Genomic DNA, 19,413 nt, shown 5'->3' with positions numbered 1-19,413 from the left:
TTAGAAGGAAACATCAAATGCTGTGAAGGCTCCTTTTATATTCAAACCAAATCTTTTAATTTTCCATGGTAATTGTTAAGATGAATCATTAAACTAAGGCTGCCAGCTGTGTTCCGTTAAAATACAACCAGCCTCCCGTGCTCAACATTCTCTAGCTGGTTTTAGTGCAGTACATTTGTGATTGGAGTTTCTTGATTTCATTGGGTGATGAAGTTTGCTTTTAGGCCTCCTGCAACCATGCAAACCACACAATAAGGTTAACCATTGTAATTTGATTTAAGGGGAAAAACAAAATGAGTTATGTGGAAACTAGTTTTATTGGTGATATACTGGATAAATTCAGTGTGGCTGTTTGTGTGTTGCTTTGATCAGAAATAAAATCTTTGAAAAGTGAAGCCACAAGAAAACTAGCCCCAAACCAAGACTATGAAATGCAAAACTATTGATTCAAGCTGAGAGTTAAACAGCAGAAATTGCCTATTTTCCACAATGGTGTAAACAGTTAGTTCAAGAGTGCTGTTGCATATTTAAAGAGAAAACAAGTCTGCTATAGATCACATTTCAAAAGGGAAGAGTTCTAAACCTCAGATGATAATATTTCAGTTCTTAAAGTGGCTGGACATAGCTCCCAAACCCCAAAGAAACCACAAATAGATTATATTGTGTAATAAGTGTAGGGTACATTCAGATTTTCATGCGCTGGGTGTTAGAGCACAATTCTCACTTAAGTCATTGTTTTATAGGGTCTGATCCACATTTTAAAAAGGATTTCAGCCTCACTTCTGAGTTATGCATGCAATTTGGATTCAGCAATTTGATGTAGGTGCAAAATTACAGGCTGGGGGAGGAATGTTGATTTCTGTACGTTTGTAAAGTGCCATGGACATTTGTGGCACCAAGCCTTCATATACCAAGATATGAATATACCACTTAGTGTGTTCTTTTTTATCCCAAGTAGGCCATAAACTTTATGTTAAAACCAGAACTATGTGAAAAATGGGTCATATATATTTAGAAACACACACATTCTACTCATTAACTGTAGCGGGAATTGCACGCACTCATCCAAAGAACAGAATTTATGAAACCAGTGAAAGTTGCCTGTTGGGACAGTTTCACAAGGCATGTAGAGTTACTTGCAGCTTAGTTGTAATTTCTTGAAGTTTCTGTAGTTGAGCAGCAGTTTTTGCTGGCAAAATGACTTGTACCTAGAAATAGAAATGGGCATAGCAAAGCCAACATTGAGAAGAAAATAGGGAAACTTATTTCCATGTAAATCTCATTCAAACCCTAATTCAACAGCAGCAATAGCTCCTGTGATACATTTTGTATTAAAGATGCCACATACATAAAAAGATTGCCAGAGGTTCCATATCCAGTTACATTGTTTCAACCCATCACACAGAAGAGCTAGCAGTGAGAAACGTATCATACTTGGAGCAATCCAGTGTTGCTTTGCAGTTTACCCAGCACTTCAACACTGAACCTAAATTCTTCTTCTCAGTGGAGACAAGAGAACTACCTGGATTGGAAGTAGATGTACTTCAACAGCACGAATTGGGAATAGTGTACAAAATATGGAGGCTGCTATGAGAAATCAGCTTGTTCTTAACACTGAAAAGTGTGGCTCAGTCAAGTGCCATGCAGAAACTGATTGGATTCCTAGTTCTCACTATGGGCTTCTTTTTCCTTGCTCGGGGGGAGAGGTAGTAAATTGCTACCAGACTTTATTAGTAGCAAATTATCACTTCCCTGTATGGATTCAGCTGTGCTGGCTGGTGCATTGGAAGGTAGAGGGTGTGGAGCCAAGGTCCCACCTACTCTATACCTGCTTGCTCTGGGATACGGGAATTGTTGGTATGCATGCTCACACCCAAGGTCCAGGTAGCCCATGAGGAAACATAGCTGAAATTACACTAGACTTGTTTAAGCCAGAAGAAACTGGAATAATGTTATGAAATCAATTTGGGGGAGTGCCTGATATTGCTCAAAAGCAACCCCTCCAGACAATTAAGAAATTTTGTTAGTAGCCTTTACATTGAGTTCCAGACTGATTTAGCTGGAAGGATGAAGGTCATTATACAGCATGTGAACTGAATTGCGAGAACAGCTTTTTAAAAATTATGTACAGTGTTAGATGTAGACAAAAGATTAGGGTTGCCAGGCATCCAGTTTTCAACTGGAACGCCAGGTCAAAAAGGGACTCTGGCAGCTCAGGTTGGCACTGCTGACCGGGCCATTAAAAGTCTAGTTAGTGGTGCGGGGGGGTGGGGGGGGGGTGGAGAAGGATGGGGAGCAGGGGCTAAGGCAGGCTTCCTGCCTGCCCTGGCTCTGTGAGGCTCCTGGAAGCGGCCACCAGGTCCCTGCAGCCCCTAGGCACAAGGGTGGCCAGGGAGGCTCCACACACTGTCCCTCCCCCTAATGATGGCTCCGCAACTCGCATTGGCCAGGAACCATGACCAATGGCAGCTTGTGGTGCAGCACCTGTGGGTGCAGGGGCAGTGCGCTGAGCCTCCCTGGACACCCATGTGCCTTGGGGCTGCTGCGGCCTACTAGTTGCAGCATTACTAACAGGGATAGATTCAGTAAAATCACAGCTTCATTGGAATAGAAAGGAATATGGACAAGATAAACTTAAGTTTCTGCAATTTTCTTACTGGTTGACTGTGTGAATTTTTGTTAAAGTTGCTTTTGTTGATAAGTAGAAATTATAAGGTTTTTCTGTTGCTAGAGAAATTGTTTTAGCCTATTTGGGGGATTATGAGTGGTTAGATTTATTGTATAGTCATGCTTTAAGTAAAATAATTGATTAAGGTATAAATAAGGACTCTCATTTTAACTATATAACGAGCGTCAAAAAAAGAGAGGCCTGTTGGAACCTAACTCTGGAACACAGCTCAAGACCAAAGCTGCTAGAACTCTTGTACCCAGCACAACCATACCAGGCAGCAGCCAGAGCCCCAGACAAAATCCAATCCTGACTGGCTGTCAGAAGATTTCAGTCTGCTTTATTGGGAGTGGTGAGCATTAGGTGTTTGGTGTGTATATTCTGTTAATTGCTAAACATACATTAAGGACATTCACTGTGTAAAGGTCCCGTTAACCTATAGAGGTAATTGCCCCAGAGGGGGGAGGAGGGAGCTTTATATTTATGGGGGTAGCATAAGTAATGGAAAAGACATTTCAGATCATTAAATGCAAGATTTGTCTGTATAGTTTTTAAATTTCTAGTGCTTTGCCTAGTTAGAAGTCACTTTAGTAGGGTTCCGAGCATTTCCTTTTTGAGACTTATTCCACTTTTTCTCATGCTCAGGAAGTGTTTCCTGATACTTGATCTACATTTTCCTTTTTTAAATTTTACTTCAGGATATACAAGAGTCCATGTAACACAGCAAATAATTTCTCTCATTGGAGTTAATGTTCTTCAGATATATGTAGACTCTCATGTCCTCTCAATATGTTACATAATTCAGGTTTTACACAAAACCTACCCATACAACATGGACATACAACTTACATTCATTTTCAGTAGCCAAGATACATACCAAACAGAGAGCAAGTCTCAGTAAACTTTAGAAATTAACAGTAGGATTTCAAAGCCATATAAGGGGATGCGGTTGCTCAATTCCCATTAAATTCTATTTGGGCATCCAAATCCTTTACACAGCTTTGAAAACCTCAACCTACATATTTAGGAATTTGAAATAGAAATACCATCAAAGATAAGCCCAGTTATGTACTCCCACTAAATGGAAAGATTAAAAGAGATATTTAATTTGTATGACATGAGCTACTGGATATAAATTCATATAGTTTGTTGTTGCATTGTTTCTATGCTGCTCTAGACATTTGCCTTTCTTTTCTTATTAATTTATCATTGTTGTATTGTTATGAATTACTTACTACTAGATGATCACGAGATAGCAAATTACATATTTTAATACTTCAGTAAGGTGTGATAATTAACTATTTTCTATATTTCCTGCCTATAAACATGAGCCGTTTTGAAAAGGATTACAATGACTTTAGTTGCCAATACCCTTCATTTCTGTTGGTTCTACTCTGGGCTGCAACAGGATATGAGAGAAGAGAAACAGAGAACTGGAAAAAACAAAGAAAAAAGGGCAAGGAGGTAAAAGATAGTTGAGGTCAGGCAGTACTTTCTGTGAACTATTTTCTCTCTGTAATCCTGGAAGGCATAATCAGTCATCTGTTGCTAGTTTTTATTTCCATTGCTACCCCCAAGAATATCCTCCTCTTTTTACTTGTTTGGTGGTGGCACTGTGTGTTTGTATAAAGGGTTTAGGGGACTGAAGTTGCACTACCAACGAGCAATTGGGTGTGTGGGTTAAAATTAACTTATAGTTGGTTATTTTATAGGCCCAAAATATGGTTGTTAAAACCCCAACATTCACCATATGAGTTCTTTCTATCCATACCACAAAAAGTCTGATACATACACTGGATCCAGACCTACCTCCTGCCACGAAGTAGTCCTCCAATAATGTTCACTTCAGTCAGTCTTCTAAACTTAGAAATCTCTTATTTTCCCCAGACATTACATTGCCTGTCTTTGGTTAGCTGTGTGCTATTGTTATAAAGTTTATAAAACTTTAAAGTTCACCTGAAAAAGGGCTACTTTCTTATAAGTATTTAAAAGTTATGAACAAAGTAAGCCTTCAGTGGTAACAGAGTAGGGGATGAACATATTTTCTGACACACCTTACTGCTTTTTAATATGATTCAATTCCCTGCCAAATATTTTCTCAGGCAGTTACTATAATTCCTCTGCACTCCCTTAGGTTTCCACACCTGGCCATTTTCAGAATGGTAATTTAAAATAGACACATTTAGCTTTTAGGAGACTGAAGCTTGGTAATAGGGCCAATTACATTCTAAATGTAAAAAAGTGTTCTAAAGTAAGATACAATTGTCTATTATTTAGAACTGAGAATATATGCAATATCTAAGGATCAGCTCTAGAGTTTTATATTAAATCTGACTCCTAAAAAAATCCTAACCTTAACAATGATTGTCTAAATTTCAAAATGAAAGAAGCCATCTCTGTCGAATCTGTGATAAGCTGAATACTTCTAAACACATAGATTTGAGTAGATCCAGATGTAGAATTGATGCTGGAGTGCTTACACCCAGCTATACTAACTATTTTTCCAACTACTAGAGCTGTGCATTTAAATCAATATTTTGTGGACAAAGATTCTGCTTTTTCATCAAATATATGTAACAAGGCAAGCATTCACTTTTGTCTTGGTGTAATTTTTCTAATTTTCAACATTAGCAATAGATTTGGGTTTTTTTAAATATAGATTTCACATGTAGGAACAACTGAAGTCATGCATAGTAATACTCAGCACTTAATGAAAAGGAGTACTTGTGGCACCTTAGAGACTAACGAAGGCTTATGCTCAAATAAATTTGTTAGTCTCGAAGGTGTCACAAGTACTCCTTTTCTTTTTGCGAATACAGACTAACACGGCTGCTACTCTGAAACTCGTCAGTACTTAATGTAACACTGCACTGTCAAGTTTCATACTTATTAATCCTGCTGGTACCCATGTGAAGAAAGCAAGCATGTGTCATTCCTATTTCTACAGATGGGTACGTAATACCTTTCAGGAGCATCCCTGATCCCCAGGAGTGGTAGATTCCACTTATTCTACCCTTCTCAGACCAATGGGCCCTGAGTTTTTTGCTTCTTCTGTTACAGAGCACTGCAGGGGGAGTTGCATCTGCTCCTGAAGCTGGAAACCAATCACCTGTAGCTAAGTCCCTTCCGCTGAACAATCAGACTGTCCAAACTCCATATACATATCTTGACAGTCCCAGCCACATGCAGGCATGCTAGAAATTGGTTACCCTGATGTGTCAGGCTCCAACACCAGTAACTACTCCTCCTCTTTGGCCTGGTTATCACAGCCTCCAGGCAGGGCTGGTGCAAGGATATTTTGCATCCTAGGCAAAACTTCCACCTTGCGCCCCCCCTCCACCACCTCTCCCCCAGGAGCATCGCTTATTATAAACTTTCAAAAATGAATACTGCATAATGTGGCATTATTCATTAGAATTAATACACCTTTGGCTTGAAAATTTATTAAGTTCATTATTTAGTCTACATATTTAATGAAAATAAATGAATAACCTGACAGTGTTGACACTGTTATTGTTTTCACTTTGCACAACATAGCATGGATCTTAAAATAAATCACATACATAACATTGTCACAGAGTACCACATTATAATTTAGAATTTATTTTTCCGCGCTTTCAGTTTAGCAAATTTAGAAACAAGTTCCTCCAAGTCAATGCTGAGAGCAATGTCATGTTCTATTGACAAGGTAGATAACCCAACAAATCTTTGTTGCAACATAGATGAAATTTTATTCCTATCAGTTTTTTTTCCTTGTTCACTATTAAAAGTAAAGGATAGAGAATGCATGTCACTTACTATGAGTCACTATTTGAATTTCATCAACCGTTTGATGTAAACATTGATTAAGAGATCAAGATGACTTTTCCTTAAAATTAAGCAATGTTGATTGTAATCGGAATACACCCTTTTCAGTCATGTATACTTCCTTCTTTCATATCAAAATCTACTACATTTTATTCTACCTTTAGAATATCCAATTATTGTTATTAATTTTATAAAATTAGAATGGCGGATTCTCTAACAACAACTGACAATATCAATATGACAAATTTGAACAACCTACAAACACATATTTGCACATGATAAACGTATACACTCAAATACTTAACATACACACACAATTGACACAAAATATTAGCGAAATGATGCAGCAGCAACTGCCAGAGTCTTAGATCTGAAACAACTCAACAAAAATAGTTAGCCTCGGTCGACAACCTCCGAAAACTAGTAAACTTAGCACGATAAACAGCCTGTCAGAATGGGTAACAGCTGCTCACGACGAGAAAAATGACATCATTGCCACTTTGTAGCGTAGTGAAGCAGTACGCTTGTGCCCGCACCGCAGAGCTGGAGTAGGCTATAGTTGTAATGTACGAGAGAACAAGTTAAAATGCAAGTTCAAGGACGTTTCTCTTTTCTTTATTCATTCATTTTCCAGCAATAGTGTAAAAAAAAAATTTGGGGCACTGCTTTTTGGCGTCCCCAAATCTTGGCACCCTAGGCGGCCGCCTAGTTGTTACACCAGCCCTGCCTCCAGGTATGGAAGACCTTTGTGGTCCTTATCAGTTCCCAGCTCAGTATGGCAGGCAAACATGTTACTCTGCCATTTTTCTTCACTACTGTTTCTGGGTTGGTGCTTGTGGGAGCTGCTTAAAGTAGCAGGAGGTGGTACAGGTACATTACAGTAGAATCCATTCATTTGCTGTTTGAGCCAACTTGTGAGGAAGGCAATGCCTCACATCACTCGGAACAGTTGGGAATCTGTACTGATTAACTTGATGCAGGAATACACCCCTGAGAACTACGGAGACTAAAAAAGGTAAGCAGTTTGCATCTCTATAATCCTGGGGGGTGGTTTAGCCCCTGCCCTGCATAGATCAACCCTCTAAGCTGCCCTAAATTGCACTCTAGCAGCAACTTCCCCCTATGTCTCTAAGAGTGGGCCAGCACACTTGGTAAAAGGCTGCTTTATTTCATTTATTTATTTTCATTTCCTAGTTAGCCTTCTGGCATTCCATAGCATTAAGAAATAATAATTTGATAATTATAGAATGATTCATAAGCATATTTAAATTACATCTCCGCAATTCTTCATCAGAGTAATTTCATATTATTTTCTTCAGTTTTCAATCCCAGCAGCACCACCTATTGTTGAATTCCCAACAACATTCTTCAATAGAATTTGAATGTGCCAGTTTTCATATTAAAAACAGAACAGATTTTAATACTCTTCCATCTCCTTCAGCAGTGACATAGTGTCCTGTGGTGAGGCTTTGGAATGCTATGCCATTTTACAGGATATGCAACACCTAGATCTTGACCCGTGGGATTCAAAATATATCCTGAGAAATTTTTTTAACAACAAAGTAAATCTATGCACAAAGCATAAGTATTCTACTTCTAGCAAATTAACATTTTGATGCATCAATACAGGAGTCTTTAAGCTTCAATATCATCCTGCTTTATCTTAAGTGGGTTAGAGATGCATAGGTTGTGTGTGTTTTTCTGTTGGGATAGAGGTAAGAGTCACCATTACTGAGGGAAGGATGAAAGTTGAACCTGATAGTAGCAATGAGTTCCACAGATGGGTACCCTATCTCCATGTGTCTCTGTCACCAGCTCTGATTACATTTGTTCTCAGCCTCTCTCATCATAATAATCTCTGGATGGTCCAGAAAGAGAAATGGTCCTCCATATATTTAGGCTCATGCCTATCATGGGCTTTGAAGATCTGAATTTGAATGGGGAACAAATGCAGTTAGCAGAGTACCAATATGATGCGATGTACCACACACTACAGTGAAATACAATAAAACTGAGTTATGCCAATCATATCATGTTAACATCTGAAAGAAAAATACACAATTCTTAATCCTTGTTTTTAATAAAACTGTATTTTGAGTGGAACTGGCTATTCAAATGACTTCTTTCCCTGTTGTGTGGAAATGTGATTGTGCCTATTTCATCTACACAAAGTTAAGTAAAATGTGATCCTAGTTAAGATATTCGGTTCTATTATTCATACTGAATTTGTCTTTGTGAAATATTTTAACTGTAATGCGTCACAACAAAGTAGCTTAATTTAGTTTGATTGCATTTTTAATTTGGTCACTCCATCTACTGGTTGCTTTGTCTTCCGGTTTAACTGTTTTGGTTAAATAATACCCTATTTGTGATACAGTCACTCCTTGAGGACTCAAATACAGCACTTTTTATGTTCAGTGTTAAGGTTTTAGAAATGTACGTTCCAACACAATCTGCTTGGGTACTTGCAGAGGTTGCAGTGCTATGCCAATTAATCTCTTCCAACCACAAGAATACGATCACCATGTAGGCTGTCACTGCATCATCCTAATATATAGGCATACAAGTAGGCAGCTTCTGTGCTCCAAATATGTTTGATGGGGCAAGTTTTCCAAACACAGCAACATGTAAAACAGCATCTTATTTTCACTTTTACTCTCCACCTATAGGTCATAGAATGCCATTATGCTAATCCAATTTCAGAATGGGATTAATTAAAAAAAAAAAAGCAGCTTTTGGGGCTGTGTAATTGCTGTTTTATATGAATCTGAAACTGGAGCACAGGGTACATTCCAGTAGATTCTGCCCAGTTTCAGTTGAAGGGGTGGAGGTGGTGAGGTCAAAATCAGTTTCTGTAACCTATTTGATTTTCACTTGAATAAATCCACCTGATACAGAATCCTGTTTCGTAAGCTTTAAACCTACCCCTACTCAGCACATCTGAGAGTGAGTCTGAGGAGGAAGACACTACCATGGTGTATCCTAGAATGGAGACGAGATTTCATTCTCGATCAGCAGAAACAAGGGAGAGCACCACTTCTTCAGCCCCAAACCCCCTGGTGGAAGTATTTAGGCCAATTGCTGGCACACCCGTGCTGCCAATGACATCACCCTGCGATGACATCTTGGACAGTGGAGACCTACAGGTGGAAGGGGTCCTGCATGCCTTGGACCTTCCACTATTACAATCAGAGATGCAGGGGCCTATGCCCATAGCCGAGGGATCCTCAAAGGAACCCTCACTATCACTTGCCCAAGAAGCTGTCCCCCCCTGCCCCTGCATCACCCCCTCTCAATAGGGACAGGGTTATAAGGTCAGTAAGCTGGTTAACTTATGATACACCTGGAGTGGCAAGTGAAGAACCAATACACTTAGTTCATAGGCTTGAGGAAGCCATAGTTGGTTTCCTGAGGTCCTTTGGGGGGAACTAATGAATTTGGTATAATATGGAGTGTGATTTGTCGGGCTGACAAATTCTCAGCTTCGGGGAGGATGTAAGTAAAGTCTGAATGAGCTCTCTGACATCTAGTGGAGAGCTGTGGATAAGGACTTCAGGAGCTGATCTCGTTTTCCTGGGCACACCCACCCTGCCTAGGTGCTCAGCATGATGGGATTGCTTGCCCAAATGATCACTTGTGACTGCTGTTGGATCCCCAGTCTCCTTGTTATTGGGGCAGGAGTAATAAAGGGCTGTTATCCTTGTTGTGTGAACAGAGGGCAGCAGAACTGTACCTGGCCTACCTTGATGGAGGGACTCTGAACTGAATGGCACTTGCTAGGCAGGGGACATGGGTTCCAAAGCCCAATGAGTTGAGAGAGGGTGGGAACTGGTTCTTGGTGGTGTGGGCCCTGTTTAAGGGTCTTAGACACCATCTTACCTTTCCTCTCTCCACAGTATAATAAAAGAGCTCATTTAGACTCAATTCAGAGTCTTGTTACATGCTGCAGAGCTGAAATCACTGATGCCTAGGTCTAAGTATTAGACCTACTTTGGGACAGTGTCTCTATTGCAAGAGACTGCCCACTGTGCAACAACAGCGAGGCTCCCGCACTAAGAGCTGAAATCACTGAGAGCTGTGTCAAGTGGTGGGCCCTGAAGATATCTTGGTGAGCGGCCAGCAGTGTGGCTGGTGGAGAGGGCCAGAGCAGAGCCCCGCAGAGAGGCGTGGCAAGTGGCTGGCTAACGAGTACCCAAGCAGGGGAGCATGTAAAGGTGCCTCCGTACCCCTCCTTCCACCCAGGGTGGGAAGTGAACTCTGTGGATGAGCCTCTGAAGTTTGGGGCTACCCTGGCCAAGGATAGCAACTGTGAGTGGGGTGCAGAGAAGGGATGGGTACCTTAAAGGGACTTAAACTTGAGGGGAAAGGACACTGCCCAACTTACTTTGGGGTGGGTCCTTTGCTCATGGTTTAGGTTTATGAACCTTAGTTGTGGTATTTTCCCAAATTAATGTGGAGTTACTTCCCGCCTTTTACTAAAAATTTTGCTACACTAAGACTCTGTGCTTGTGAGAGGGGAAGTATAGCCTCTTATAGGCACCCAGCGGAAGGTGTGTAATTGTCCAAAGTCACTCAAGCTGGTTTTGTGTTTAGGGGTTCCTTTTTCACCAATACATTACTGAACCTGGCCCTTGTTGCTCCTGGCTCCACCTGGCAGAAGGGTTACATTAGGATTGAAGAGTGCTCCATGTAATAAAGTTATAGTAAAAAATCTAGACAAAGAATAAGTAAATTTAATCATGGTACATATTGCTGAGGATTAACAAAGATAGCATATATCTCAAAAACCACCAAAGAAAACCTCCTGAAAATGCTTTTGTGACAATAAGTATACAGAACTATTTAGTGAAGGTAAAAATTAATCTAACTAGTGATGCCAGACTAAGGAGTCTTATATCAACCTGCTACTATATGGGAAGTAAGTATTTGTCTGTTTAAATATCCCTAACAAATTTTATTTCTGTAAATGTAAGCTTTTTTCAGTATCTTTAAAAACTGAATCAGTAGCATTAGTTATTACTATTATTTTAATGGATTGATTGAATTGTTTTCTTTCTGGTGCCCAATAAAACATTGACACAAAACCTTCACATATCAGAGACCTCAAGTTCTTCCAAGAGCATTGAGTGAAGACCCTGTTCTTCAGAAAGTTTCCTAAGATTGCTCATTTTAAGCCACAGGCCAAGCCTTATTTATGGAGTGTTCAGGCAGACAACATATAGCATTCCCAGACTCTGCATCTCTTGAGAGTTTCTCTTGAAACTGTCAACTTAACAAATGTTAGGTCTTAAAAATTTTAAATTACTGTTGGAAGCTCCCATCTAGGTTATTTTAGGTTTTTCTAAGGTGCCTGTCACTATAGTATCATGGTCAAACAATAATTAAGGTAACACTGAATGTGTCCTAAATGACACTAGTCAAATATGACAGGTTTCAGAGTAACAGCCGTGTTAGTCTGTATTCGCAAAAAGAAAAAGGAGTACTGGTGGCACCTTAGAGACTAACTAATTTGAGCATAAGCTTTCGTGACCTACAGCTCACTTCATCGGATGCATACTGTGGAAAGTGTAGAAGATCTTTTTATACACACAAAGCATGAAAAAATACCTCCCCCCACCCCACTCTCCTGCTGGTAATAGCTTATCTAAAGTGACCACTCTCCTTACAGTGTGTATGATAATCAAGGTGGGCCATTTCCAGCACAAATCCAGGGTTTAACAAGAACGTCTGAGGAAGGGGTGGGGGGGCAGGAAAAAAGGGGAAATAGGTTACCTTGCATAATGACTTAGCCACTCCCAGTTTCTATTCAAGCCTAAGTTAATTATATCCAATTTGCAAATGAATTCCAATTCAGCAGTCTCTCGCTGGAGTCTGGATTTGAAGTTTTTTTGTTGTAATATTGCAACTTTCATGTCTGTAATCGCGTGACCAGAGAGATTGAAGTGTTCTCCAACTGGTTTATGAATGTTATAATTCTTGACATCTGATTTGGGTCCATTTATTCTTTTACATAGAGACTGTCCAGTTTGACCAATGTACATGGCAGAGGGGCATTGCTGGCACATGATGGCATATATCACATTGGTGGATGTGCAGGTGAACGAGCCTCTGATAGTGTGGCTGATGTTATTAGGCCCTGTGATGGTGTCCCCTGAATAGATACATGGGCACAGTTGGCAACCGGCTTTGTTGCAAGGATAGGTTCCTGGGTTAGTGGTTCTGTTGTGTGGTATGTGGTTGCTGGTGAGTATTTGCTTCAGGTTGGGGGGCTGTCTGTAGGCAAGGACTAGCCTGTCTCCCAAGATTTGTGAGAGTGTTGGGTCATCCTTCAGGATAGGTTGTAGATCCTTAATAATGCGTTGGAGAGGTTTTAGTTGGGGGCTGAAGATGATGGCTAGTGGCGTTCTGTTATTTTCTTTGTTAGGCCTGTCGTGTAGTAGGTGACTTCTGGGAACTCTTCTGGCTCTATCAATCTGTTTCTTCACTTCCGCAGTTGGGTTTTGTAGTTGTAAGAATGCTTGCTAGAGATCTTGTAGGTGTTTGTCTACAGCCAAGCTCTGCGATACAACCACATTTGCTCCAACCCCTCAGACAGAGACCCCTCAGACAGAGAGGGGTACTCTCTCTGCACTGGGCACTTCTCTGACCCACTGATTATTACATACAATTTGAAGCAAACACAAGTTATTTAGTCAACAATTAATTTAAAAAAAAATAAGGGGAAATGGGAAAGGTTAAAGGAAACACATCAACCCACTCTGTGGCAGGGAACATCACAAACAGTGTCTCTGGAATGTCAGGGCAGTTCACAGACTGTTCCTTGTAAGTCCCAGGCCTTCTTCTCAGGCCCTGGCTGTGCTGCAGGGATGCTGTGGGTTGGACACTCTCTCTGGTGGTGGCCACAGCACTGACCTGCTTCATAGGCTGCTTTTCTGGCCCCTCTGGATCTGGTTGCTGGAGGATGGTGTGGATTGCACCCTCAGCAAGTTTGCAGATGACACTAAACTGGGAGGAGAGGTAGATACGCTGGAGGGTAGGGATAGGATACAGAGGGCCCTAGACAAATTAGAGGATTGGGCCAAAAGAAATCTGATGAGGTTCAACAAGGACAAGTGCAGAGTCCTGAAGGCACCCCAAGAATCCCATGCACCGCTACAGACTAGGGACCAAATGGCTCAACAGCAGTTCTGCAGAAAAAGACCTAGGGGTTACAGTGGACGAGAACCTGGATATGAGTCAACAGTGTGCCCTTGTTGCCAATAAGGCAAATGGCATTTTGGGCTGTATATGTAGGGGCATTGCCAGCAGATTGAGGGACGTGATCGTTCTCCTCTATTCGACATTGGTGAGGCCTCATCTGGAGTACTGTGTCCAGTTTTGGGCCCCACACTACAAGAAGGATGTGGAAAAAGTCCAGCAGAGGGCAACAAAAATGATTAGCGGACTGGAACACATGACTTATGAGGAGAGGCTGAGGGAACTGGGATTGTTTAGTCTGCAGAAGAGAAGAATGAGGGGGGATTTGATAGCTGCTTTCAACTACCTGAAAGGGGGTTCCAAAGAGGATGGATCTAGACTGTTCAGTGGTCTAGAGTAATGGTCTCAAGTTGCAGTGGGGGAGGTAACCTAGGGAGGTGGTAGAATCTCCTTCCTTAGATATTTTTAAGGTCAGGCTTGACAAAGCCCTGGCTGGGATGATTTAGTTCGGGATTGGTCCTGCTTTGAGCAGGGGGTTGAACTAGATGACCTCCTGAGTTCCCTTCCAACCCTGATATTCTATGATTCCTCCCAGGGCAAGTCTGCTCTCTCTGGGCTGTGCCTCTGGATTTGGGGCTGCAACTCTGCTCCCAGGACAGGGTCTGCTCTCTCTGGATCTGGCACAGCTCTGCTCCCCAGCTCAGCTTGGGACCCTGCTTTCTCCTTAACTCAGCCCCACTCTGTCTGACCCAGGCAATTCCAGCTCACACGGACAGGACCTCCCTGGCCTGTCATGCAGGCCGACCTGGAGCATTGGCCTCTCCCCATCGTTCCTGGGGTCTGTCAGTCTCAGGGTCCTGATTCCCCATCGACCCTTCCCCTTTGAGTACTGGGAGCTAGCAACTAAAATACCCCCACTGAATGTTAGTAAGGGGACAACACTCCCTTTACATTAACATGCTCAGGGTCAGTTTAATGTTGTCTGGAAGTTAGTTCCACATTTGGGGTCCTCCCACCAAAAATAATTTGCCTCTAGCACATATGTTTAATTTAGGCCAGGCTTGTTTGCAGCATGGCTGTGCAGTACAGCCATCTTGGAGGGTCATAACTCATGAATGGACAGGCCATCTCAGGTAGCTTTACCCCAAGCTCCATCCTCTGGAATCCCCTTCAGGTAGTTAAAGGCTGCTATTAAATCCCCCCCTCACTCTTTTCTGCAGACTAAATAACCCCAGTTCCCTCAGCCTCTCCTTGTAAACCATGTGTCCCAGCCCCCTTATCATTTTCATTGCCCTCTGCTGGACTCTCCAATTTGTCCACATCCCTTCTGTAGTGGGGAGGGAGGGACCAAAACTGGATGCAATACTCCAGGTGTGGCCTCATCAGTGCCGAATGGAGGGGAATCACTTCCCTCGATCTGCTGGCAATGCTCCTACTAATACAGCCCAATATGCCATTGGCCTTCTTGGCAATGAGGGCACACTGCTGACTCATATCAAGCTTCTTGTCCACTGTAATCCCCAGGTCCTTTTCTGCAGAACTGCTGCCTAGCTAGTTGGTCCCCAGCCTGTAGTGGTGCATGGGATTCTTCCTTCCTAAATGCAGGACTCTGCAGTTGTCCTTGTTGAATCTCAGATTTATTTTGGCCCAATCCTCCAATTTGTCTAGGTCATTCTGGACCCTATCCCTACCCTCCAGCGTATCTACCTCTCCCCCCAGCTTAGTGTCGTACAGTACAGTTTTTACAACTCTTGTTGTAAAAGAGCATACGGCATTACTTGACAGCTCTGATGAAGTGGAGAAGAGCAGCCTAGGGGCTCAAGCACCATGAGTTGTCTTGCCAACAGAGGTTCTGACTGGTAGAGCCTACTGAATTCCATGACTGACCCAAGCATGGTATTTAAGGCCTAGGGAAAACATCTAGAGGCTGTCTGTGCAACAGGGTGGGTCCCTGGCTTTCTCCTACAAACAGACCCTGATGCACACCCTGAGCTCCAAGAGTTTAAATATGCTACAGAAATCTCATGATAACTTACTCCTGATGTCTAGCCTCTCTTGGTTCCTGGTCCTCTGCTCCCAACTTCTCACCCTGCCTCAGTTCCTGGTCCCCTGCTACACTTCTGACTCTTGGCCCTGACTGTCCCACAAACCTTAGTTTCACTGATGCACTTGGCTCTGCCCTGGTGGGGCTCATTGACCTCAACTTCAACCTAATCCTACAGCAGGAAAGTAGACAGACTGCTACTCCTGACTTCGACCCTCTCAACTGTACTTGGATCAAGTCCTCTCCAATGAGGGCCCTGGCCTTGACCCGCACCCTGTAAAAGTCAGGGTCCTGAATATACCAACATTCCTGTATCACCTGGAGGTTTTGCATTGTTCTGAACAAAAGAATTCAGAAATCTTGAACCTCATTTTCAGAGGTACTGAGAATCAATAACTCAGTGGAAATAAATAAAAGCTGTGAAAAGTCAGGCTGAAATCACCTCTAACACCATCCTTGATAAAGTAAAAATAAATTATATAGTTAATTTTTTTTCCCAGAGAAAGGAATTGTCCAATCTTGCCAAGAATTGTCAGATGGGCTTCTAAAGTTGTAAGAAATTTTAGGCTCTTCCTCCTCTACTCCCAACTGCATCCTGAAATTTTCAGTTCTGGCGCTGATGCTCTAAATCTGGTCAGCATAACAATTTATACACACTTATCAGTGACTCATCCACATACTTAAAGATCTCAAGAATGAATCATGTCTGTCTGAATTATGATAGTCTATAAAGGCCAGCTCACATCGATGTACTATAGAAGACAGTGAGCAAATAAGGGAGACTGATGCTGAAGAATTGCCTTGTTCCCTGAGCTTTTCGCAGAGGATTTAATTTGTAAGTAAAATCTTTGTTTTCAGTATCACATCTCCCCATTTTAGAAAGCGCTTCAGTTTTACAGAGTTAATAAAAAGGATGATATAATAAAATAGTACATTAATAGTGTACTGTTTAGAATATATTCTTATAGCTGTTATGATAGCTTGTCAAACCTACTTGGAGGAAGAAATATCACTGAGCACAAGGCTGCTGCCTGCAGCCTATATGTATAAATTGACCTAAATCTAGGTCTTTCAATGTTAGATGACAAATTCAAAATGAGAGTGGGCTGGCAGCATAAATATAAACTATACATTAAAAGATTTAGCATAGAAACTCTGCCTTCTAAAGTCAGAGTTCCAAACACAGAAACCACACAAAACTAATGATAATTGAGATCACATGTTCTTTATCAAAGCTTCCTCAAGAAAAGCAGTTTAAGGGAAAATCCATAAATGTGTCTTGACCACAGTCTACCAATCTTCTTCCACATTGGAGCCTTTAGCTAATTTGTTGGTTTAATTATCATAGGCAAAGGAAAGTTTGCAAGAGTGATAATCTTGCATTCTTTGATTGCTGATTATATAAAGTGGTCTTTATGAAGTAAACATAAACCTTGACCCTTAAGTATAAATATCTGAACTCTAAAAATTAGTTTTTCTAAATCTGGAAGCATAGTCTACTACTACTATTGTCTGAACTAAAAGGAGAAAAAACACTGAAGTTCTGAAATCAATGATAGGCAAGTTTAGCTGCTATCTTATGGAAATTTGGGATTTAAGATGGGCCAAACTGGATAAATGGGGTTTTGGCCTCAGTCATCTCAGGAAATATAGAGGGTTGTTAGGTAGTTGCTTCTACTGTGCCATTTACATATCTTTAATTGGCTAGGAAGCATGGACTACTGCAATATTCTGAAGGAATTAGCAGAAGGTCAAATGGAAAAGTTGTAGAGGGAGAAGGAAGAAGTATTTGAAGAGACAGAGGAGGATTATGAAAGTCTTTAAGGAGTCTGCATCTGGCAAGACATAAAATAGGTCAAGAAGCAAAAGAATGGGAGGTCAGCTACTTTTACTAGAATACCCCACCCCCAAACATTCCCACGTATATACAAAACCCCCAGAAAAATATTAACAATCAGTAACTGTCCCAAGCCAGCTATTGATATTACCAAGCATGGTAACGGTTTGGAATTTTATGCTAGAAATAAATACTAATTATTTATGCTGCACAACAACAATTAACCAAGGAAGATGAAGTGTATATCTGAAGGCACCATTGCTGAAATGCTCTTGAGGAAAGCAATATTGGCTAGAATGAGAAAATTACATGAAAACTGATAATCTATGGTCAAATTGTTCTGAAATGAGCCATGATGGATATCAAACTTTCTGGTCTATCACCTCTAATACCTCCAACTCTTCCAACTCCTCCAAACCAAATGGTCATCAAGAAATAGATCTTTGCTGCAAAATTATTCCTTAGAAAAGATCATACCATGTGCTGTTAGGAGCTCAATAAAAAAATAGGCCAGATCTTCAGATAGCATAAATCTGTAGTTTCATTGAAGTTGGTGGATAATTGAATGAAACAAGAGAGGCAGCTTGGCAACCATTTTTGGAGAAGATGTTCTGAACATATGGGTCAGTAAATACATACATGCCAGTGTGAGAAGCAGATGAAAGGCAAAGTAAGAAGCTCAAAGCAAGTGAGGATGGAACAACTGAAGTGATGGATAAGAACGAGGATTTTGGAAACAGCAATTTGGATGGACTGAAGCCTTGAGGAAAGAGGGTGACAAGACTGGTATAAAAAAACTAAGAAAAAAAACCCCTATAATACTATAAGATTAGTGTATAGACAATCAAACTGTAAGCAGCCAGGAACATAACTGTGTGTTAGGAGCAGGGCATCTCTTCAAGGCAGAGATAGCCACAGGTATGTCAAGAAATCAAGAGGCGGAAGCAAAGAATGACTCAGGAAAAAAAAGTTAGGAGGCTGGTGGCATAGGCCACTTAAGATCCATTTGAAGCAGGCACATGCACTGCTTCGAAGTATAACAACATGGCAACGAAGCATTGCTAGCACCATTAGTGCCTGGGGGGGACTGTACCAGGCCTTTTAAGACCACGAGAACTGGTGGTGACTGGAGCACGAGAATAAGATAAGTTAAAGACACTATTTATTTGGGGAGCGTTGGGAAATTTTAATTAATGAAGATATCTAGAATTTCACTGTAATTGAAGCCACTGAAGTTGCTTCTTTTGTACAGCTGCTGGACTGATGTGTCAACCTGGGCCACAGTAAAGTACATGCAATTGTTCATTTAGCATTTTAATTTTTAAAAATATTGGTATAACTTTTTCTATTTGTTCCTCTGACATTATCGGATTAAAATATGACCGTATAGATCATTGTTGCAACCACTGATCTATTTGCAACAAATCTTGTACAAAAACGTGACATGTAAGAGGTCTATGAAAAGGTTAGGTTATGCTATTTGTATGCATGTATCATTTTTGTATTTGAAGTTATGGATTATTGGCGCTATACCTGTATTTCAAGTGTTTGCTCCTGGAGTAACGCCCACAAGGTAGTTAGCCAGAACATCTTGGTGGGACTATTCAAATTGAGTGGCCCATCAAAGGGATACTTAACTCACAATGGAACATGGGAGACGCCCAACTAAACTGAATGGACTTTCCTTTGGACGTTCCACCTGAAGTATAGGTCATAGTTTCCTGCAATGACTAGGCGAAATGGGGCATGGACATGTGACTTGCCCATGAGACTCTAAACTCCCATCTTTTACCTGTAATTTTCCACTAGCTGTGCTGAGGACTGTTGGAAACAATGGGTTTCCCTCCACATGGCAGAAGC

The sequence above is a fragment of the Caretta caretta genome, chromosome 7 (genome assembly GCF_965140235.1).
Source record: "Caretta caretta isolate rCarCar2 chromosome 7, rCarCar1.hap1, whole genome shotgun sequence".
In the NCBI taxonomy this organism is placed as follows: domain Eukaryota; kingdom Metazoa; phylum Chordata; order Testudines; family Cheloniidae; genus Caretta; species Caretta caretta.
This window is presented reverse-complemented; position numbering follows the sequence as displayed.